Here is a 25,872-nt window from a genome sequence, read left to right on the forward strand (position 1 = left end):
AAAATTTGATCTGGCATCACCATACCTTCAATAATTCTTTCATCCAGATACGGCATGTTACTGTAGCTCACCAACACCTTGCCTGGATGTAAGAGTTTCATACGACAGTCAGATCTGGCATCAACATACCCTAAATAATTCTCTCATCCAGATACAGCATGTTACTCCAGCCCATTACCACCTTGCCTGGAAGTAAGAGTTTCATATGACAGTTGGATCTGGCATCACCAGACCTTCAATAATTCTCTCATCCAGATATAGCATATTATTGTAGCTCACCTCGTATGGAAGTGAGAGTTTCATATGACAGTCGGATCTGGCATCACCAGACCTTCAATAATTATCTCATCCTGATACAGCGTGTTACTGTAGCTCACCACCACCTCGCCTGGAAGTGAGAGTGTCATATGACAGTCGGATATGGCATCACCAGACCTTTAATAATTCTCTCATCCAGATAAAAGCACGACCAAAATAGTGTTGGTCGATTACGGTAGAGTTACATACGTTACTTAATTTAAACCATGATAATATTAGAGTTATTTTAATTTTGGAATATCTTTAGTAAAATTTACTCAGAAAATATTTTTGTACATCACTAATTAAAATGATATACCAAAAGTCTGTTCTAATGTATGGACAAAAAAAATCGTGTTATTTAATAATAGACAAGGAACAAGTTGCTTTTATACAATATTATTATATACAATAATAAGTGCTCACAATTATTAAATGCAAACAACCTATGATAATGATCCTTATTTGTTAAACAAGGTAACATAACATAAACCATATATTAACCATATAAACTGGCATCCCATGACAATGATGAGCCTGGAAAGTATTATACGATCGTTTTATATGTAACTCTTACAGTGAACCACGTTTTTATTGCATGCATTTCATTAAATGAAATAGAATCACTAGAGATTATATTCGTATAACGGCTATGCATAAAATGTTCCACAGTGATCCTCCTCAAAATTATTAGTGGATACGTTAGAAGAGATTATTTTCACCGCAGGGATAAGGTTCTAATAAGGGGTTGGTCAATATGTTTTCAACCAATACCAAATAATCATGTGAGCCTATCCTAAAGTAATTCAGAAAAGTTTCTGAGCTAAAGCTTTAGATCGCCCGAACAATACATTACCAATTACTAGTTAATAGGGGCTGTTTTGAACTTTTTAAATATTCAATTCTATAATCTATAAACAAATAACTGATAATAAAATTTAAATGTGTACAACAACACAGTTAAAAAATAATATTGCCTAGGAGTATTTGTTCGTTACTATGCGTAAATTGTTTTAAATATGTATAAAATCCTTATTTAAAATCAGAATATTTAACATATAAGCCTAAAATCAGGCAGCTATATAGTTATATTTTCTAAACCATTTTTTAGTTGTCACATAACTAATGCACTGGTCCGTATTGCTCATTCATAACCAAGACTAAGCGCATCTCCATCAATGTATGTGCCCAGAGCCATCAGAGTACAAGGTTATATGCACATTAAGCGCTGTTCATCTACCTGTATATCTATACCTACCTCCATATTCTACACAGTCTCGATCAAACGCGCTCTATCAGCTTTACTCTACTTCATCAATGGATGTGCCCAGAGCCATCAGCCTACAAAGTTAGACTACATTAGGCGCTGTTCCCCCCCTCCCCGTGTATCGCCTCTTTTATATTCTACACAGTTTCGATTGTACGTGCGTGACGTGGATATACCCTTTAAAACATTCTTGCTACAGATAACTACCAATTGACAAAAGGAAATTTTAGAGGCTTTGTATTTTTTTACTGTCAGGAATCTTTTCATACAATATATGGAAAAGTAAAAGACCTGGAATAGATATTCAATAAACAAACGGTTTATACTTTAAAGTTAAGTTTAGAGTATTGTTTTTCGTCTTTTAAAACCATGAACCACCTTATCTTACTTTACAAATAACACAACAAAAACTATATATTTAATCCTGTAGATAGTTAAAATTATTTATTCAACAAAGGTACGATCTAAATCTTATTCTGTACCACCTAATGTAGAGTTACCTCAATGTCTTGGAGAAATCGATGCAATATTACATTAATGTTATGGCCATTGGTACTAAATATTTGTGATTAACTAAGTGCAATTTATTGATTCATGATTAGAGTTTACTGGTGATCGAAAAGCATTCTACAATTGGTAAGTCACTTGTAAATTGTTTTCAAATTAATTACTCTAAAACTGAAAGAAAATCCGTGACTGAACTGAAATAGACTTCTCTGAATCTTTTCCATTATTTCGCATTTTCAGCGGTAATCTGCGAATTCTGATAAATTCATATCTCATACCATTTTTCATGTGCTACACTCAAATCTCCAGGGACATTCCCACTTAATACTGATTACTTGTTGAATAATCAAACTAAAATAATAACAAATTCTGTTTTCAATAGGTTAGTAAAGAATTTGTGGTGTACAGGCATTTTATAACGAACGATTGACTGAATTCCATAAAGAACCTGACTATAATATCAACTTATTTTAGTAAATACTCTGATTTTGAGTTATAATTTATGTAATTTGCACAGACCAAAGCTGGACATCATACTTAAGCTTGATAAGTATAGGAATATAAATTGATAGTTATTTGTTCAATTAATTTCATAATAGAGCTAAAAATAAATTAAGATTTATAAATACTATTTGTGAAAAGTTTGTATTGAGTGTTTACACACTCCGGAAGCGTTTTATTTTCTAAATACTAATACTTGTAAATGTTATATGCAAAGTTAAAATGGCGCTTAAATTACGAAAATAATATTAAATTATTTGTTACAAACATAGGCTTAAGGTTCCGCAGTAAAATCAGCACCACTTAAGTCGAAACTCATAATTCATATTTAATCATATCTCAAAGACTCGATTAGTAAAACAAATTTTGTTTGCTCCTAAACACGATATGGATTTTTATAACCCTCAGGCGGATAAACAGTTTTCAAGAGGAATGTTCACTAGAGCGATAATTGTGGGGTTGTAAAGTTGAAATATTGTTGTTAGAGCCGTAAGAGTTCACGCAGCAACGTTAAATATGCGACCTGGTCTGTAACTCTGGATAAAAATAATAAAGGAATTCACCCTTGACTGGGTGTTATGATGATTATACAGCAGTGGAAAAGTCTTCATAAATCGTGGCTCTGAAATTATACTGCCTGCAAAGTCCAATTATTTTTGTCAATCAGCTTGGTACTATATACATAATAATAATAATAATAATACTTTTTATTGTGTCAACAATTATAAAAATTGCATACAATCGTCAAATTAGATTATTTTGAAATATGTACATCTATTTTAAATTGCACTCATTCATACCCGTTCATATACAGTCCACATTCATTCCTAAGACTCATACTTACAGCCATACGTTTTAAAATCTTCTAAATTTTACCACCAGAAATAGAGGATGATCCAATTACTTTAAATTTCATCCCAGCGGCTCACCATGAACTCTTACACTGAGTAAAACACCCTCGACACCAAAAAGTGTCTCAATCGAGCTTTAAATTTTGTTGGTTCATTCATATTTTTGATTTCATCAGGGAGCTTGTTGATCAGCTTAACACCAACCTCGGATGGCAAACGTTTGAATGCGGTTGTTCTGTGAGGATGTAACCGAAGGTTGTCCCTGCCTCTTGTCCCGTATTGATGGACGTCCCTGCCCCGGACCAACTCGCACTTAAATCGGCAGTACAGGGCGACATCGAGGATGTAGAGACAGGGCAAAGTTAGCAATCCAAGCTCCCTAAAGGCATCTCTGCATGAATTTTGGGATTTCAATTTTGAAATGATGCGGACAGCTTTCTTTTGACTTCTAAATACTCGCTCAAATTTGTATTTAGAACAGCTGCCCCATAGCCTCAACCCGTACGTTAGATGGGGGTGTACAAGGCCGAAGTAGGCAATTTTTAGTACATCCCGGGAGCAAAATTTTGAAAGGTTCCGTAGAGCATAAATGCCGGAAGAAACCTTTGAGCAGGTACTTTCAATGTGATCGTCCCAAGTCAGACCTCGATCAAGGTACATTGCGAGGAACTTGGTGGAATCAGTTTCCTCTATGAGGACATCGTCCGCCATCACAGCAGCGCGATCCTCAATCTCTCTTTGCCGCAAACAGAAATTTAGTGCATTTGATTTGGAGTTGTTGGTCCTCAGATTTAATTTAGAAAAAAAACTGAATGCACGAATTCAGTTCTAAAAAGGAAATTATTTCTCATTCATGTTTTGTTGGAGCTTTAATACATAGTACCAAGACGTACTTTTAATATATATAATAATAATTTTAATATATATAATTTTATATATATATAACCCATTTATATATATTAAATTGTATAAATGGTAATTGCCTTATATACAAGGTGTTTGAAAAGTCTGGGTACGGCTTAATATTTTAAAAAGCATAGCAGATAACATCTATAAACTTTGCACAGTGTCATATGGCTATGTAAACTATTTTTCCTTGCTATTACCATGCCAAACATGGGGGGACGGCCCACAGAGGAAAACATAGAAATCTTAAATTAAAGCATGGGTCGAGTGATACTTCATTTGAAAGAGCTAACTTATTAGAGTTGAATGCCGCAAACCGCATCTCAAAAGGTTTATCCAATCAGAAATGGCGGGTTGTTTTAGGTACATATTGTGAAGTACATTATACGCTGCCATTTCTGACTGGATCGTCGTATTCTGATGCGGTAGGCGGCGTTCCACTCTACTAACCGATGTGTTTTCACTGACTTTTTTTAATTAGCAAATTATGTCATAAATTTATAACATAATAAATAAAACTAAAATGAATTCATCGTCTTTATGTTTATGAATTAATTAAGTTCTACCATTGTTCTTTGTTGGTGGAATAGTTAACTTACCACTTAATTTTTGAATTAAATTTTTTTGTTATTTTTTATAAATAATAATCAGTGAAACCATTATTGTATATATACAGGAGGCAGCCACTACACCCAATCCGATCAATCCAGAATATCATGTTATTCCGGAAGCAGTGAAAAGGTCGTGTTGGGACTAAATTCTCAGATTTTGTCCTAAGAGAACAAAAACGTACTCATATAGACTGTCCTGTACTTTACAGGTTATTATCTACTGACAGACTGCCGGAGTTCGTCTTTGTTGTAGAATTTACGAATAACGACAAATTGGAATATGATTAGGTAGAATAAAACTCGTATGTCTATGTTTATTCGAAATCCCTAAATTTATATCAAGTCACTTTTCAGATTTACACATAATAGCTTATGACTCGAAAAAATCTTCACGTATTATAACAGTTAGTATTGAAAATATATATTTCAAGCCAGTTTTGCTTTTAAGTAGAGAAAATATTTTACTAAAGTATTTAATTAACTTAAATTTATGTTTATTATTTTTGGTTGGATATAAGAATGCACAGTACGCCACAGCACTCAATACTTAATTTCTGGAAAGTTTTGCAAAACAATTTTGCAAGGAATATAACTTGCAAACATACCGCAAATAATATTGTACGGGAAGAATTTATAGACAGCCGTTAGTGTTTTGCATATGCGCTAAATTAATATGTTTTATAGTGTTTAATTAACGCGATATAAAAAAGATTTATCTCAAATGTTAATATCAGTTATATAGCTATTATTGTAGTTATTTACTGGAGCTAGAGAATAAAAATAATAAATACTAATTCCAGATTCAGTGCATTTATTATCCTATCAATATGAAACCATTTTATTTATGAAAGACGAACTTAAGGCTGTGTGAAAGTTGGTCACCAAGGTGCATGTCCTGTGTTAGTGTCCTTTAGTCTTTAATGGCAGAATGTCCATCACATGTCGTAAACGGAAGGTGAGTGTGTTCTTTTACTTCTCTCTTGATGTTTCTGTCCGTTAGAGGACAAAAGCTGCTTTTTAATCTTCCGGCACTGTAATTAAATTTAACTACGCTACGAGTAAAAATTCTCGTATTTTAAATAATGAATGTAATATATTGTATTGTCTTTACAGCCTGAAAGATTAAATATGAATAAGGTGTTAATATTATATAATCATCGCATTTAAAATAGATCTACCTATGAAACCGTTATATCTTTCAAAGCATTTTCGGTTAAACTTTCAGTGAGGTCTAAAATGCTATCCAGATACGCTAAATGCACATTTCTGTTTTATGCAAATAATACTTATTCATGCTGCGGAAAGAAGGGCAATGGATATTTCGTAACAGTCACTTTAAAAGGAATAGTCTTTTACCAAGCTCATTGTCTTGAGGGAATCGAATCACAAATAGTCCTTTTTAGTAGTTACAAAGACCATGGGAAGTAAAATAGAAAAGATCTTAGAGATAAGTTAAGGAGATGCGATCCAATCTTGTATCTGCAGTTTTTACTAAATACATTTGTTATAATTGGAATCAAAATCATAGGCCTACTCGCATTGAAAGTTTCGTGAAATTCGTGTTAAATTATTGTAAAACTATTCCCAATATAATTCAATAAACGTTTAATTAAACGAAACGAAATCCATAAGATTAGTAAACAATTACCAGAAATGAACAATTGTAGTCATAGATAAGTAATACATTACCATAAATTCCAATTTATATATCTTAAATTATTGACTTATACCAATACCTGGTTATTTCTTTAGACAATCCCAAATCCTACTTCAAGAACTAATGTTTAATCAATTTAAACAAACCTAATGAGCCTTAATGAAGCCTGTCATGAAGTCATGAAGTTCACTTAAATTTGCGAAATAAAACAGCCTGCATCATAGTTTATGGAATTCATCACCATATTATCCAAGGATTGTTATTAAGGGTTTGATTAAGATTTTCGTGCGAGTCGTCTCCAAACCTTTGATATGGTGGTGTCAAGTACGAGGCGAGTTCAAACAATATCACACCTTATCATAGTTTACCATGTTTTTTACAGGACAGTTAATGTTTTATAATTTATATTTAGAATCACAAACAGTTCATGTTATAAACACGTACCAGAAATAAACCCGCAACCTTTGATATGGTGGTGTAAAGTACGAGGTGAGTTCAATCAATATCACACTTTATCATAGTTTACCATGTTTGTTACAGGACGTTAATGTTTTATAATTTATATTTAGAATCACAAACAGTTCATGTTATAAACACGTACCTGAAAATAAACCCACAAACCTTTGATATGGTGGTGTAAAGTACGAGGTGAGTTAAATCAATATCATAGTTTACCATGTTTGTTACAGGACGGTTAATGTTTTATAATTTATATTTAGAATCACAAACAGTTCATGTTATAAACACGTACCTGAAATAAACCCACAAACCTTTGATATGGTGGTGTAAAGTACGAGGTGAGTTAAATCAATATCATAGTTTACCATGTTTGTTACAGGACGGTTAATGTTTTATAATTTATATATTTAGAATCACAAACAGTTCATGTTATAAACACGTACCTGAAATAAACCCGCATGCCTCAAAATATTGTTGTATTTTACAGTACACCTTACTGCAAAAAATGTAATTTTTTACTAGATAATAAAGTGACAGTATAAACAAGCAGAGTAGCGCATTTCAATGTAGGGAGATTAGAAAACTCTCAAAATATCTTTATATACCTTCTTAGTAGGTTAAACGCACTTATGTTTCCAGTTTAATTATGCATTAATTATATTTGTTAGTGAAAAAAAAGGAGAATACTTTCCGATATTACTATAAAACAAATCTTTTAATAACAGCTCATTAACTTGATTTTTAAAATTGGCACTCTTTAATACAATTTTTATCTATGTATCAATATTTAGATTTCATTATCAAATGCTTATAAGACCACTTATCATGTAAAATATTAATTAAGAACAAGGTTATTAGCTTTATATTAAATAAATAAAACACATTCAACTTCTTGATTCGAAATATAATATAACCAAAACTTTTACTTTCATATAATAATATATAAAATAAAAATAAATTACATTAAAGTTAGCTTCTTTATTGAAAATTAAAATTGAACTAAAAATTTTACCTACTCACTCATTACTGTAGGTTAAAAGAAACTAAAGAGCTGTTTTGTTAATAACACTTATCATTATAGTCCTATAATTCTGTAAGTGATTTGTACTTAGAAATTAATAATATGAACTGACTTGCGTTAAAAATGCTAGCAGTATAAAGACAATCACTCTCCAGTACTACAGGAATTATAAATTAAATCTAGTTTTAATACTTTCCATCCCCAGACCAAGGATGGGGGATCAGGAAATAAGCGTAAATGTAAAGTGTATCAAACTCTTAGGCAGATAGTTATTTACAATGCCACGAACCTCTCTGAACTCATCAATCTGTTACCTGGAAGACCTAATTCTAGAATCCATACCATATTCATCTATGACGATTTAAACCTACTGGATAGCAGTAGTTAGTGTTATCATGTTATCACTATTATATACACAGAGTATCAGCTTCGAGCAGTACATTAAAGTTGTAAATCACGTCCGGAGTCATTGAGGCTCGCACGTAAGATTAGAATTACCGGTTCGGCCACTAGTTTGTTTGTGACCTGTCCACATTAGCAGTAGTTAGTGTTATCATGTTAGCACTATTAGTGACACAGAGTATCAGCTACGAGCAGTACATATAAGTTGTAAATCATTCCCGGAGTCGTTGAGGCTCGCACGGAGCGGCCAAATAGTATTACCGGTTCGGTCTCTAGTATGTTTGTAAACTCTCCACATTAGCAGTAGTTAGTGATATCATGTTATCTCTATTAGTGACACAGACTATCAGCTACGAGCAGCACATATAAGTTGTAAATCATTCCCGGAGTCGTTGAGGCTCGCACGGAGCGGCCAAATAGTATTACCGGTTCGGTCTCTAGTATGTTTATAAACTCTCCACATTAGCAGTAGTTAGTGTTATCATGTTAGCACTATTAGTGACACAGACTATCAGCTACGAGCAGTACATATAAGTTGTAAATCATTCCCGGAGTCGTTGAGGCTCGCACGGAGCGGCCAAATAGTATTACCGGTTCGGTCTCTAGTATGTTTGTAAACTCTCCACATTAGCAGTAGTTAGTGATATCATGTTATCTCTATTAGTGACACAGACTATCAGCTACGAGCAGCACATATAAGTTGTAAATCATTCCCGGAGTCGTTGAGGCTCGCACGGAGCGGCCAAATAGTATTACCGGTTCGGTCTCTAGTATGTTTATAAACTCTCCACATTAGCAGTAGTTAGTGTTATCATGTTAGCACTATTAGTGACACAGAGTATCAGCTACGAGCAGTACATATAAGTTGTAAATCATTCCCGGAGTCGTTGAGGCTCGCACGGAGCGGCCAAATAGTATTACCGGTTCGGTCTCTAGTATGTTTGTAAACTCTCCACATTAGCAGTAGTTAGTGATATCATGTTATCTCTATTAGTGACACAGACTATCAGCTACGAGCAGCACATATAAGTTGTAAATCATTCCCGGAGTCGTTGAGGCTCGCACGGAGCGGCCAAATAGTATTACCGGTTCGGTCTCTAGTATGTTTGTAACCTCTCCACATTAGCAGTAGTTAGTGTTATCATGTTATCTCTATTAGTGACACAGACTATCAGCTACGAGCAGCACATATAAGTTATAAATCATTCCCGGAGTCATTGAGTCTGGCATGGAGCGGCCAAATAGGATTACCGGTTCGGTCTCTAGTATGTTTGTAACCGCTCCACATTAGTCTGTATTACCAGAGGTAAACTTTATATGGAGTCAAATTTTTGTTGTTTATGTTCTTGATTCTATCTACATGTTATACATTTAAACTCATAATTTCTCTAATTTGATTTCTGAGTGCTTACTGAAGCGATTATCTTTACAGATTATCTTTAAATGTTCTGAATCAGAGTGTTATTTTGTGCATACAGTATAGAACATTGAAGGATAAGTTTTAAAATATTTGATTCGATAGCCATTTAGGAAACATCTAGGTATTACAAATTAGATGAGCAATGACTCATAACACAAATACCGAACAATTTTTAATTAGATATACTGAGCATTATTTGCATGAAAGTTTCAGATGGAAAATGCTCCCTGATTGCATTTTTTACGTATACAGTATACAATTTCAATATATATAAAATATTTATTATAGTTTTCCTCAACAGTTTGAGGGCGTGCTTGTAATTTTTACAAGCAAATTTTTATTCAAATGCATAATTAGACCAAAGATACATTTTTCAAACAGTTTTCATATTTTCACATTTTTTAGTTTTAAAAATACTGTTTAAGTTATATAATGTACTAGTAGTTACAATCATACCTAACTTCACCTGTGATATATTATGTCAAGTAATAGAGCTAAGATTTCCGGTAAATGTAGGGTTGATCTGTTACAGACTGAGATAGTCCGTCTTACCTGTACACACGATGTTAGAATTATTTTTAAGCAATACATTTTATGTTGAAAGTAATAAATCTAAATAAATATCTACACAGTAACTCAGAGTATACATTTGGAATAAATTTGAGTCATTAAAATATTTAAATATAATGAATGTGATGTTCTATACTTTTTTTATAATATATTTTTGTAATAAACTCCATATTACAGTTATAGTAAGAACTCTTATATTAAAATATGTATTTTCAGTCATAAAGCACATTATCTTTAGGATAAAAACAAGGCAGGCAACACTTTTGGATTTTTAACAATTAATTTAACTCTTTGGCTACTAAGTGTCTCAATGTATGGTAAAGCGATTGTTATAACATGCTACTACTGTATCTCTACATAGACAAGTATGAGCTCTATGATAGTGTACACTTGAGCTAAACATCACTCAAACCGATCACTCAGTAGGCAGACACAATTTATCTATACATTTTTAATTTACTATCTAATCTCAGCCTGTAATACAATATGTGATGTAGCGTACTCTTAACTTGATTTAAAAGAAAAGGTTATAAAAAAAAAAAACTCTAATAGATTTATTGAGTCGTGGTAAATTTGAACTATGGTTTCATTTCAGCTACAACAATCAAAATGAAGTGAACTATATGATTTCTAGCTTAAGTAACATAAAACTCTTTCAGACACTTCCTTAATAGTTATGCGGGTAAGTAATGATAGACTGAATGCACATATTTGAATGCAAGTTCATTTGTCGTTTACGACATTTGCTAAAAAATACATTTGGGCTCAACTTATTAGGTTTTCTTCGACTTTTACAGACGATGTAGAGAGAGAAAGGTAGAGAGGATCCATATTTAAGATGACGAATATGGAGGATGTGTTTGCAGCAGTTGAATGCGCAATTTCCCAAACTTTGGACCAAGCACTATTGTTTTTGTTTTTGACTTTGTACTAGTAAAGATTTCCACTGCGGAGATCAGATTATTACACTTATAGAAAATCGTTGAATAGTTCCCTCTCTGTTTTCTCGATTACTCTATAGAAGTAATATCTAATCTCATTAATAACTGCACTCACTCAACTCACAGGTAACGAACTACAAAAGCCTCCACTTTCGGAAGTACTGGGCAGTAGGTACCAGACGTGTTTATAATGCTTGGAGGTGGGTGGTTGGAGGTAAAAGTCTGCAAAACCAGAATAGCTCAACGACAAATGTTACACTTTTATAATTTTACGGACTATTGGAGAAAAATATAAATTCTGCCGTCAACACACACGGAAAACCCAAAAACTGTCACTAAAATATAGAATCACAAATAAGTGCTGTCAACATGTGTTATCCTCCTTGTAATCGGTCTGTATATTACTATCCGACACTGATTTAACGTTTATTTACGTAGCAGACGATTTTTTAAGTGTGTCAAACATAATATAATCTTGTATATAAGCATGAATATGTACTTCTGCTGTCGTGAAATATTGACGGGGTTAGACCTACATCAGGCAGAAGGGAGTAAGAATCCAGAGGGTAGTAATGTAATACAGTTAGCTTAATGGATAGGGGCCGCCGAGTGAGTTACGGTTAGTAATCTTATGTTCTTTGTTCCTTTTCTTCCTGCTCAGGAATATTTATTTAAGCATGATCAAATAATTTTGCTGCCGTGGATTATTGACGAGGTCAAAAACCTACATCAGGCATAAGTGAGGAAGAATCCAAGGAGTGGTAAAGTAATTGACGTAGCTTAATGAATATGGATAGAGAGTACAGAGAGAGTGACGGTCAGTAATATTATAGTGTTTTTTTTTCGATTGTTTGTATTCTACAATAATGATACTAGAGCGACACCAGGCAAGTGGTTGCAGATGAGTGTGAAATTAAGTGACATATTTCCTGAAATATATGCCATGAACCAATTTCTTATTTAGTGATGATTATTTTTTCATCTTCACTTTAAGCTTGTAATGCATTTATCTGTCGCCATTATTTGCAATAACAGTAAGTTTATATGCAAAATTTATCAGGTAAGCTATAAAATAGTATTATACTGTATTAAGAATATTCTCCTCACTTCTTTTCAATATCTTTCCTTAAATCCTTTGCTTCAGGAGAAAGAAACCTCCAGGCTCACAGTTATATTCTCAGTATAAGTTACAGACAGATTCAAATTTCAATAAGTAGTATAGTAACGTAATAAATTTACTTACGGGAACGACCTAAATATTGTTATCCTATTATTTATATCAGGTGTATACAGTGACAAATAAAAGGCTGAGGAAACTCACAAATGACAAAACAGTGTTTCATACCATGTTCCTTCCGGTGTGTGGATAAAATTATAACTCTCGATGTATTTGTAAGTCCTAAAAACTTTCTATCTCTCTCTTTCGAGGTGAAATGAAATTTTTGAGGTTAAATGAAATATTATAAATTATTACAGATTAATATTAAACGTAATGTAATCATGCCTGAATTTAAACATAAATTTATTTTAACAATAAATAAACAGTAAATACACTCTTAGATTTTAAAAATTCATATAATATTGGAGATCTCTGCAAAATTAAGTTAATAATTATGTCAAATAAAACCTACAAGCACCACTAATAGACGTTAAAATAAAAATATGACTTGTCACGTTGTTGCAAAACAGAGAAATAATCAACTAAGTTGATATCTTGGGGGAGTAGACCTGGCAATTTCAGTGTTCTTTGGAATGTTTCCAACGAGCTTAATAACTTAATAACACTTTAAATGACTTCCGTTCATGCTGACGTTGACTCCCACACCATGAGAACGTGAGATATTTGTTTTATTAAATATATCTTTAACCAAATAAAATCTTTTACAATCCCCAATTTAAATCAAATCACAAAAATTTGCTTCAGACAAATAAAAACATGTTTGATAATAGACCCAGAAAAAGTTTCTTGCATACAACATTGGGATATACAGCTGTAAGTGCAAAGAAATTAAATATTAACAACTAACAGTAATAATCTTTATATGAGAAATAAAGTTAAACTTACAATCCTGATATATTATGCTTATAAACTGGCATTCTGCGATAATGTAAATGCTGTGAAAGTAATATCGGATCGCTTAATATAAAGCTTTTGGTAAACCGAGCATTTACTGTGTATATTTTATTAAATGAAACGGTATCTTTAAATAGCATACTCACATAAAACATAAATTAAAGATTATACTCACAAAACGTCTATGCTGAAATGTGTCACATTGCTTCTCGTACTGAACAACATAATAGGTAGGTTAGCTTCACCCCGGGGATCGGGGTTCAGGTCTTGGTTTTGAGAAGGCGTTTTCTCATATAAACCAACCCGAGCCTAGCCACAAGTAATCCATAAAAGTTTTTGGCTAAAACTTCAGATATATACTGCCCAATATATAGATTATTAATAACTAATTTCTAATGGCTAGTTTGGGCTTTTCAATACAAAATTCTGCAATCGATAAGCCCAACATTGAGTATTAAACGATGTACAAAATATATAAAAGTAATACTGCATTGTGGTATTTTATTTCTCTGACATGCGTACAAAATAGAATAACTAATGTAATAAGGTTATTTCTTTTATATATGAAACCCTTACTTAAAGTTCGTGTGGCGAATAAATTTTAAACATGAAACCAGGGAATTGTATAGTTAAAAATTCCCAATATATATTGTAGTTGCTACGTAACGAGACATTAAAGCACTTGTCCGTATTGCTCATTCATAACCAAGACTAAGAACTTCTTCATTAATGTTTGTGCCAAAAGCCATCAGCATACAAGGTTACAGGCACTTAAGGTTGTTCGTCCCCCTGTATATCCATGTCCTCCTAAATACTCTACACAAGTCTCCATAGTACGCGCTCTATCAGCTCTACTCTACTCCATTAATGGATGTACACACAGCCATCAGCATGCAAGGTTACAGGCATTTAAGGTTGTTCATCCTCCTGTATAACCATGTCCTCCTTCATACTCTACACAAGTCTCCATAGAACGTGCTCTATCAGCTCTACTCTACTCCATTAATGGTTGTACCCACAGCCATCAGCATACAAAGTTCAGGCACATTAGGCGTTGTTCATCCCCCTGTATATCCATGTCCTTCTTCATACTCTACACAAGTCTCCATAGTACGCACTCTATCAGCTCTACTCTACTCCATTAATGGATGTACACACAGCCATCAGCATACAAGGTTACAGGCATTTAAGGTTGTTCATCCTCCTGTATATCCATGTCCTCCTTCATACTCTACACAACTCTCCATAGAACGTGCTCTATCAGCTTTACTCTACTCCGTTAATGGATGTACACACAGCCATCAGCATACAAGGTTACAGGCATTTAATGTTGTTCATCCTCCTGTATATCCATGTCCTCCTTCATACTCTACACAAGTCTCCATAGAACGTGCTCTATCAGCTCTACTCTACTCCATTAATGGATGTACACACAGCCATCAGCATACAAGGTTACAGGCACATTAGGCGTTGTTCATCCCCCTGTATATCCGTGTCCTCCTTCATACTCTACACAAGTCTCCATAGAACGTGCTCTATCAGCTCTACTCTACTCCATCAATGGATGTACCCACAGCTATCAGCATACAAAGTTACAGGCATTTAAGTTTGTTCATCCTCCTGTATATCCATGTCCTCCTTCATACTCTACACAAGTCTCCATAGAACGTGCTCTATCAGCTCTACTCTACTCCATTAATGGATGTACACACAGCCATCAGCATACAAGGTTACAGGCACATTAGGCGTTGTTCATCCCTCTGTATATCCGTGTCCTCCTTCATACTCTACACAAGTCTCCATAAAACGTGCTCTATCAGCTCTACTCTACTCCGTTAATAGATGTACACACAGCCATCAGCATACAAGGTTAGAGGCACTTAAGGTTGTTCATCCCCCTGTATATCCATGTCCTCCTTCATACTCTACACAAGTCTCCATAGAACGTGCTCTATCAGCTCTACTCTACTCCATCAATGGTTGTACCCACAGCCATCAGCATACAAGGTTAGAGGCACTTAAGGTTGTTCATCCCCCTGTATATCCATGTCCTCCTTCATACTCTACACAAGTCTCCATAGAACGTGCTCTATCAGCTCTACTCTACTCCATCAATGGTTGTACCCACAGCCATCAGCATACAAAGTTACAGGCACATTAGGCGTTGTTCATCCCCCTGTATATCCATGTCCTCCTTCATACTCTACACAAGTCTCCATAGAACGTGCTCTATCAGCTCTACTCTACTCCATCAATGGTTGTACCCACAGCCATCAGCATACAAAGTTACAGGCACATTAGGCGTTGTTCATCCCCCTGTATATCCATGTCCTCCTTCATACTTTACACAAGTCTCCATAGTACGCGCTCTATCAGCTCTACTCTACTCCATCAATGGATGTACCCACAGCCATCAGCATACAAAGTTACAAGCACATTAGGCGTTGTTCATCCCCCTGTATATCCATGTCCTCATTCATATTCTACACAAGTTTCCATAGTACGTGCTCTATCAGCTCTACTCTACTCCATTAATGGATGTACACACAGCCATCAGCATACTAGGTTACAGGCACATTAGGCATTGTTCATCCCCCTGTATATCCGTGTCCTCCTTCATACTCTACACAAGTCTCCATAGAATGTACTCTATCAGCTCTACTCTACTCTATTAATGGATGTACACACAGCCATCAGCATACAAGGTTACAGGCACATTAGGCATTGTTCATCCCCCTGTATATCCGTGTCCTCCTTCATACTCTACACTAGTCTCCATAGAATGTACTCTATCAGCTCTACTGTACTTCATCAATGGTTGTACCCACAGCTATGAGCATGTAAGGTTACAGGCATTATGCTATGTTCATATCCGTGTAAATACTCTTTCATATTCTACACAGTATCGATGGTACGTGCATTCTGTGGATATGGTCTACAAAAGGTTCTTGGAACAGATAACTTTGATTTTGTTTCAAACTAAGTGACAGAGAATTCTTTACAAAATTAGTATGTTAGGAAAGCGTAATACATAGTACAGAATTTCCTAAAACTTATTGGTTGCTACTTAAAGTAAAGATACAGTTTTAGTTTTTATGTTTAACAGGATCAACTTTGTGCCACTTTAAAATATAACACTACAAGGTATCTACAGTAATCTTGCTGTTAATAAATAAATTATATATTCACAATAAGTTAAGATCCGTAACTATTCTTTTTCGTACCTAATGTTTAATCATGAAAAGTTCCTAGAGAAATAAATGCAAACATTGCGGAAATTGTATGGCCTGTTTTATTCAATATTTGCCTTTAACCAAGTGTATTTTATTGATTGCAGATTTGAATCTCTTGGTGAAACAAAAGCATTCAACAATCGGTGTTTCGCTTGTAGATGGTTTTAAAATTAATTACTTTAAAGGTAAACAAACTCCGTAGCGGAAGAGTGAAATTAAAATAATATAAATGAATCAATGTGACCAACTCGCTCCTTATTTCTGCAAAATATTGGTTTCAAAACACTTTTGAAATTAGCTGAAATTCCGTTGGACTGAATATTTTCTTGTTCGTTAACTTTTAGATCATAATTGGAGATGTCTTTGAAACCAAAGAATTATTCCAACTTTTAGAAATATCATAATTATTCCTGAAAGTATTATCATAACAGGCCTTGTAAACTTAAATTAGTCGCAATTTGCACGCATTGTGCGAATCTTTCTTTTTTTATACTTTATTATTACTGTTATTGTTATGACCAAACAACATAAACAAACCTTTCCATGCCTAATTAAACTAAAAACTAAACAATTCCTAATAAATAAATAAATAAATATATATAATATATATATATATATATATATTATATATATATATATATATATATATATATATATATATATATATATATATATATATATATATATGGTAATTCTAAGCAATGTATGGGTCAACCTTGATTTTTCTCATATTACAATATAATGTTCCAATAGTCAATTAGAAAAGGAAATGACTAGAATTTCTTGCTGGAAAGCAGTTATAGGGAGCAGGCAACCGCGAGAATTACCTATTAGTGATCAGGGGCACTGACGTGATCTGGCCTTCAAATTTGGAACTACTCGAGTTAATTTTTTTTCTTAAAAGCAAGCAGCGCGAAGCTATAGAATACTGAATTGATTCAGGCCAAAGGAATGACACAGATTCCTTTACCAGATTTTTACGGAGATTTTGTATTGGGCGGATTATATTGGTTTACTTTGCTTTCCAGCATGTAATTATGTGTTTAAAATTGTTTTACATACATTACCTACATTATATTGTAATATGTAATAACAATTTATCAGAAATTTTTAATAAAAAAGGATCACGCACGATGCCTGCCCGCTGCGCAGCGCTTCGCGCTGCTTGCTCTTTTAGAAAAAAAATTAACTCGAGTAGTTCCAAATTTGAAGCCCTGATCACTAATAGGTAACTCTAAGCAATATATGACCGTCTGGTGGTTGCCTGCTCCCTATAACTGCTTTCCTGCAAGAAATCCTAGTCATTTCCTTTTCTAATTGACTATTGGAACATTATATTGTAATATGAGAAAAATCGAGGTTGACCCATATATTGCTTAGAATTACCAAATATATATATATATATATATATAAGAACTCAAGAATATTTTATAATTCCCTGAAACAGCCTGTATAGGGACGTCTCTTTCTTGCTTAGTAAGGTGATCCAGTAGAAGTCACTATAGTCTCCTTTGCTCTGGTACACGATTTATATCCAAATATCGGCTGGGAGGTCACTTTTCTTTCCGAGTGAGAAAACTTTTCACTTCTCTTATTGACTTTTCTTTCACCAATAAGAAGATCTATGTCAAATCCCCAGGAAAATGTTACAATTATCTCGCAGTTGAGACCTTCCCTTCCGACACAATTGCAGGGTCGATCATGGAATCACCGATCACTACACTTTAACATCTCAATCTTTTTTATTAATTACATTTTATCTCCTATGTCACATTTTCCACGGTAATACGTGAATTTCGATAAACTGAACTCTCGTACACTTTTCCAGGTTTTACTACTAAATGAACGTTATATTTCGTTTTAAGCAAAGCCTTCGTTTTTTAAGCCTTATCGCTGTATGTACTGTTAAATTATGCACATTCGATTACGGAGGTGTTCGCATTGTTGTCCATTTTTAGCGCTAAATTTATGAGCAAGATTTTTGTACATGATGGCCTACACAGGTCACGTTTTCCTTCATCGTATAACATAATAACAGTTTGAATACACAATGGTTTAAATGGAAACAATGATTAATTTTAAATCGGGTGGATAGTGTGACAGAGACAAGGAATACTAAATTTGTTGCCAAGTTACAATTGGTCGTCGAACTTCATCACCGAATCTAACAAACATCACGATGCATAAATCCTGTTTCTTGTATAAGATAAGCATCGTTTCTAACACAATTTTTCTATGGTAAAATTGATCTCTGACCTATAATTGAGTTAAAAAATTTTTAGGTTTGTAGCTTATGTAAAATGTCGTACAAAAGACAGTATTTTTTATATATAAGTTATATATATATTTATTTATTTATTTTTACTTATTTTGGTTATAAATATATCCAGGTTTACTAGTTTAATGCAAACATGTTTTCGCGAAGAGATAAAGTTTTATTAATAACTTTATCAAATTATACATAAATATATACTATATATGTTAATTAACCCCTCGGTATTCGTTCTGTTTGTTACCGTTCTACATTATTCCATTATTCCATATTGGCGACATCATGCTATCGTTAAAAGTAACACATAGTATCTCCTACATGCAGTACATTGTACTTTTGATTGTACAGTTTCATCATACTTTTGATTTGTAGAAATAGGATAAAATATTAAAAAATATGTGTCGTGCAAATACCTTGCATAATGATATTGCAGTTCTTACCTCTACGATATAGTTCCAACTTGTTCCAATTGTGCGTTACCTACATAATGTTTCCAGCCCACCTCTGTAACTATAAGGAGTATTGCTTACAGAAGCAATAGCCATATAATAGGTGCTAACTTTTTTAAAGTTAAAATTTGATTAAATTCAGATAGAAGAGAAGAATTCTCTATCATAAAAGTAAATGGGCATCATTTGTATTGTTATCGTTACAAATCATACAAATTTCTCTCTAGACGTTCTACATTGTCTTGTAAAAAAACATGGTTAAACAGACTGCTTCTTTCCTAGTCTCAAACATGTCCACATCTTTAATTTTCCCACAGCCTTACCTGTAGCTGCCATTACTATCGCTGATTAATTAGAAATTCAACGTTGTAAATAATTAATGTCAGTTTCTAAGGTATATGTTTTTGTCAAGCAAGAGGTAATTAAAGTGCAACATCAGTAACTGAACACAAACACAACAATTGAGAGATTTAAGTGTTCCAATGAATATTATTACCATATAAAAAGCCCCTCTTCCCATTTCTCACGAAACTCCCTGCAATAAATTTGTAACTTGTTTTTCCGTCTTCTAAACAGTTTGTTCTTTAACAGTAAAATATTAAAATTAGTTTTATTCTTAGTTATTGTGTTTTTATTTAAAGTTTGTTGTAGAATTATATGATATTAATGAAATATCACATACGTTGATACTGATGCTGTATAATATTATATTCAAATATGAAAATAAATTTTTAATATCCATATAATGAGCTGAGGAGGGGAAAATCAACCACAATCCACATAATTTTATAATAGATTTTATTGAGATTTATGTATGGATACTTGTTATAGCCCTCCCGCCGACCACAAAAAGACAATTTGAAAACGAATTATAAATCAAAAGTGGCAAAAAAAGATTCAGTAAACAATTTACGTTAAGAAACTAGGAGTATTCCTATAGCCTATAAATATCCAAATATTATTTCAGATGGAATTATTTGATTTGTTAGAAAATGTAGAAACGTCCCCCATATCTTGGGAATCTGAGGAACTTCTGATATTTACGAGTGAACATTAATAACGCGATATTGTTTTCGTACGTTCACTTTCTTGTTGTAGAAGTCAGAAAATTTATTCCCTCTGTGGAATGTGATACAAAGGTTTGATAAAAAAATGAGTATTCTCTCCATTAACTGAAACTTTCATCCGCTATTGTTCACGTATACAGTGATTAATGTAACTTAATCCAGGATAATGTGAAGTTATACAAAATATGGATTGTTTTATTCAAAATTATCTTTGGTTTCAAATGTTTTGAAATGGGAAAACAAATCACAATCATTATGTAATGATTACTTGTGGCAAATGTGTTGGCCTGATAGAAAATTTACATAAAAACCTCAGCAAGTTTATTACTGTTACTAACATACGATTGACGTTTTTTCCTTTCACTTGGCTGGAAGTAGAGCAGAGCTTTCTATTAACAGCTGCCTCCTGGTCGGAATAATATAAGACCGTCCATCCTAGTAATATTATGCTGTTTTTTTTGTTTTAGGAAAATTATAGGAGACAATATGACAGTGAACTAATTTTTGTTATAAAATTCACTCTATTGTGAAATACAATTTTTGTATAACCAGTTGAATAAAACCCTTGATTAATATATGAAACAATTTTTTTAATACAAGGAATATAATGAAACATACTCGTATTATGGAAGTGTCAAAAATGTGGTATGCGGCTAGTATAAAGAGCGTAATATTTACCATTCCCACTGTCTTCGTAAAGTTTGCAATATACGTGTATATTGTTCGTGAATGAATGAAATAATGACACGTTCATCCTTACTATCCATTGTTCCATAAGTACTATGTCTCTCAACCTCCAGCTGCAAATCCAAGAAAAGTGCTACAACCAATACGAGATTGAAGTGACATTGACTGTTGTGAGAAGTGCCCTTTTAAAGCACATCAGATTCTTGCTGACTGCTAACAGCATCGACCGTAAAACTGTGACAAGTCTGAGTCAGACGTGACGGAAACACTCAGTTTTAAACTTTCTACGCGTAGGAAGGTACGTAGAAATGTTAATCAATTGTAATTGATTACCACTAGATACCTAGTCAAATAAGGAAACATTTAGATAAGCAACCCATATATTGAATATAGTATTCTCCTTTGGTTTGTTTATACTTAAGAGTAAATGATTCTTAAAAGTATTGGAATACAGTTAATTTGCCACTATGAGGAAAAATATGTTGTTTGATAACAGAAAACGGGGTACGTAAGGAAATATGAGTGGACAGGAATGCCGAGAAGATTTATAGTACCACAGCATTGACTGTACACCCGCAAGTGGGATTGGTGAACCCACCTAGTCTCGCAAGTCACGTGATCTTACTTGATCAGGGGTTTGGTAATTCATGTGGCTGTGTCAAATGACCCACGTAGCAATTCTGGTAACCCGAATTGGGAAATCTGAAACTTTTTCAACACTCTGATAATTTATATGACTGTATGTTTTTAGATTCTCAAAGGCGTTTTTGGAACAAAGCCACCCTCGGTGATGACGATGTCTGTACTCAAGTGTCGTGCTGATGGCTTGACGTAAAAGTAACCATCAACATCCTGATATCGATAACATCAGTTTTGATGATTCTCGGTTTTCCACGACTATCTACAATTCCGATTATCACTCTTACACAACAGTCCATTCAGCATCAGTTATTGTCACTACCAACTATTCGGTGTAGTATCATAATGGTGACTACCATGATCATAATTTATGTCCGTATATGGTGAACACATGAAATAATCAAATCTCTAGGCCCTTATAACACAAATTGCATTCATTTATATATCTCCTGTCAAAAGCATGAATCATTTTATATTCTGCATTCCTAGGGTATATAAAATTTGAAAACATTATTTAGTACTGTTAATAAACAATGTATAACAATGGAAAAATGTATTGTTGCCCAGGGCGTTCTACACGCATTTAAGGGACAGGGCATCGTACAATAATTTATATAAATTGAAATACTATTATTAGGAATCACAAAAATACTTGAATTCTTATAGAGCTATACATCATGTTATGATTTTATTATTAGGAAATAATTAAACTCTTTAAAAACATTGGTATATTGAAACCTTAGGTGCTAAGACATTAGAAACACAAATAAACGTTGTACATTTAAGAAATAGTTATAGTAAACTGGGTCTGAAGTATTACATCTGTCCTATAGTCGGATAGCCTTGTAGCAGTAAATATTCATGTCGTGGGATGTCCGTTGGGGGTAAATTAATTTGATCGTAGACGATCTGAATATTCTCAATTTCAATGGAAGTAGAGGTACCCAGTACTCTACTCTACTCTTCACTATTCCGCTATGTTCTAATATACTCTACACTATGCTACACTGCTCTAATATGTTCTATCCTATCTCGATTTCAAACACCTAACGTGAAAAAGGAACAATGACGATAATGTTTAATTTCTTACAAGCTGAGCGAAGATCTTGCGGAAATGTTGGGCCATCACTGAATTTGATCATAGACGATCTGAATATTCTCAATTTCAATGGAAGTAGAGGTACCCAGTACTCTACTCTACTCTTCACTATTCTGCTATGTTCTACTATACTCTAGACTATGCTACACTGCTCTAATATGTTCTATCCTATCTTGATTTCAAAACACCTAACGTGAAAAAGGAACACTGACGATAATGTTTAATTTCTTACAAGCTGAGCGAAGATCTTGCGGAAATGTTGGGCCATCACTGAATTTGATCGTAGACGATCTGAATATTCTCAATTTCAATGGAAGTAGAGGTACCCAGTACTCTACTCTACTCTTCACTATTCTGCTATGTTCTACTATACTCTAGACTATGCTACACTGCTCTAATATGTTCTATCCTATCTTGATTTCAAAACACCTAACGTGAAAAAGGAACACTGACGATAATGTTTAATTTCTTACAATCTGAGCGAAGATCTTGCGGAAATGTTGGACCATCACTGAAGTAATACGGGTAGGTTGAAAATCATACTCCATATCATAAACCGTAAATGAATTTGAAGTTGAATAAACCTGCAGGAAAAAGGCGTGGGGGTTGTCAAAGAAATTGAATTCTGTAGTCACAGGAGTCACTTTAAAAAGTAAATATGTGGTATCTATTAGTGATTTAACACACTACACAGTTTATATTTAATTTCATATAGAGTGTATATCAAACTTTGTTTTTGATAAAAGGAGATCTAACTAAAAACGAAATAACAATTAAATAAATTAAACTCAAATACATAAACAAATACCATAATTAACTACCTATTGTAACATTTAAAACGTTATGACAAGAAATAATACAACGGATAACACCATCAATGCAAGGAAACTAGCAAGCCGCTTACTGGTATTTACCTTACAAAAGCAAACTCACGTAAATAATTACCCATTGTAGCCTTAGAACTTGTATAACACGGGGAATTATATACGGGAATAACTCCAACTTAGTATTCATTTGTCACAGGTCATGCCTTTAGTAACTCCATATTATTGTTGTTCTGAGATATATTAGTCCTTACTGAACATAAAAACATAAGTTATTATTTTTCAAAAATTTGAGTGAACATTATCAACCATTACCGATATTTCTAAATGAATAATAATTTTATTCGCAGTGTAATCAATAGTATATTTCTAATGTAAGTCACAAAGGTGACTTTAATATTTATTAATAAATTTATTTAAATGTAACATAAATACACAATTTGATTGCATCAATAAATATATATTTGATGGTTAGATAATGAGATTTGGGATTATTCATTAGCCAAACACAATTGTCTGCTTACTGTTTCAATACTGTCCTACCTATAACTGCTTTTAATTAATTAATCTGTATTTAAATGTTCTGGAAATAATTTGTTTGGTGGAAATGAAAACGGAATCACTTTTTTATTCCAATTTTTGTGTTATATATTACTATTTTTAATTTACAATTTATAAATGCAAATAGTTATCGTCATAGTGAAGTAAAAGTCAAGAGTAACTAATTTCTTTAAGACAGTGTTTATCACTAATAATTATAAATACCTCCAGGTATTTAAGAACAATAATCACTCCCTCCGGGCGTTCCCTCATTGAGGTCACCCCCTCCCTCTCTAACCCTAGGTAACGACCTCCTCCTCGTTCTCAAACTTTGATCGCTCGTGTTTTTTATCAAGAGATTAACTTACGTGGACTTGACAGAAATGTGGATCTAACGTTTTTTTGCAAGACGTGAAGTCAAATTAAAATACATAAAAACGTAAAGATAAATTCGTACCGTGGAAATAGTAAAATTTTTCTTTAGGGACATAGAAAGACTAATTTTTATAACCTAAATTTTAAGACAAGTTAAGTTAAAGTTAAATAAAGTTGAAAAAGTTATATTAAAATATTATGAGTTGTGTATTTGTATATAATATAATTAAATATAATATAATAAAATTGCGGTAAATGGGTATGTAGCTGTAAGTAGGAAGGAGATACATGAATTGCAGTGTGACCAAAGTGAATTTGATACGTTACTTATAAATTCAAATAATTAAACTTATTTTTAATTTGTAATTAATCTAACGCTAACTTAATTTTGGAAGGTTTTCTAAAATATGCTTTACGGAAGTTTTGCTTTGCCACGGAAAATTTTAAAACAGAACTGACTGCATTAAATGCTAAAGCAAAGTTTTTTACACTCGTTAAGCCTATACTCGCAAAACCCGGGCAAAGTTTAACAACAAAACGTTATCGTAAGTGACGTTGAATTTTGTAAGAAGTGTTCTTTTAAAACACTTCAAACTCTTTCAGGCTGATAACAATGTCGAACTCTTACAAGTCTAACTGAGACAGACAATTTGACAGACTTGTTATGTTTTAACTTAGCTGTACTTTTATTTACTTATTAGGTATAAACTACCTCAGTGGGATACCAAGTAATACTCTTAGGTCACCCGAGAACAAGAACAAAGTTTAAACATTTGCACGCGGCGCTGAGTAGTTACCATACCAAAGTAAACTGTTTTAATTAATTACCCTATGTTGTCTCAGTAAAGCTATCCTGACTCTGAGAAAGGTACAACGGCCTAATTTGTCCTTGTCCTCGCCAAGAGCATATCTGGAACAGTTCCATTTCTCCATCACTCAGCCTAATTTTGTATCACAATAATTCAACAGAAGTTTTAAATATATATCGGTAAGAAAGAGTATTATATGTTCGTATAAAGTTTTAATAAAGCTCGAAAGAATTATCTGATATAATTTGCTAGAGGCAAAGTTTTATAGACTCGTTAAGCCTATACTCGCAAACCCCGGGCAAAGCTTAACAACCATCCTTATTTAAGTGATGTTGAATTTTTTAAGAAGTGTTCTTGTAAAACACTTCATACTCCTCTGACTGCTAACAATGTC

The sequence above is a fragment of the Homalodisca vitripennis genome, chromosome 7 (genome assembly GCF_021130785.1).
Source record: "Homalodisca vitripennis isolate AUS2020 chromosome 7, UT_GWSS_2.1, whole genome shotgun sequence".
NCBI lineage: Eukaryota > Metazoa > Arthropoda > Insecta > Hemiptera > Cicadellidae > Homalodisca > Homalodisca vitripennis.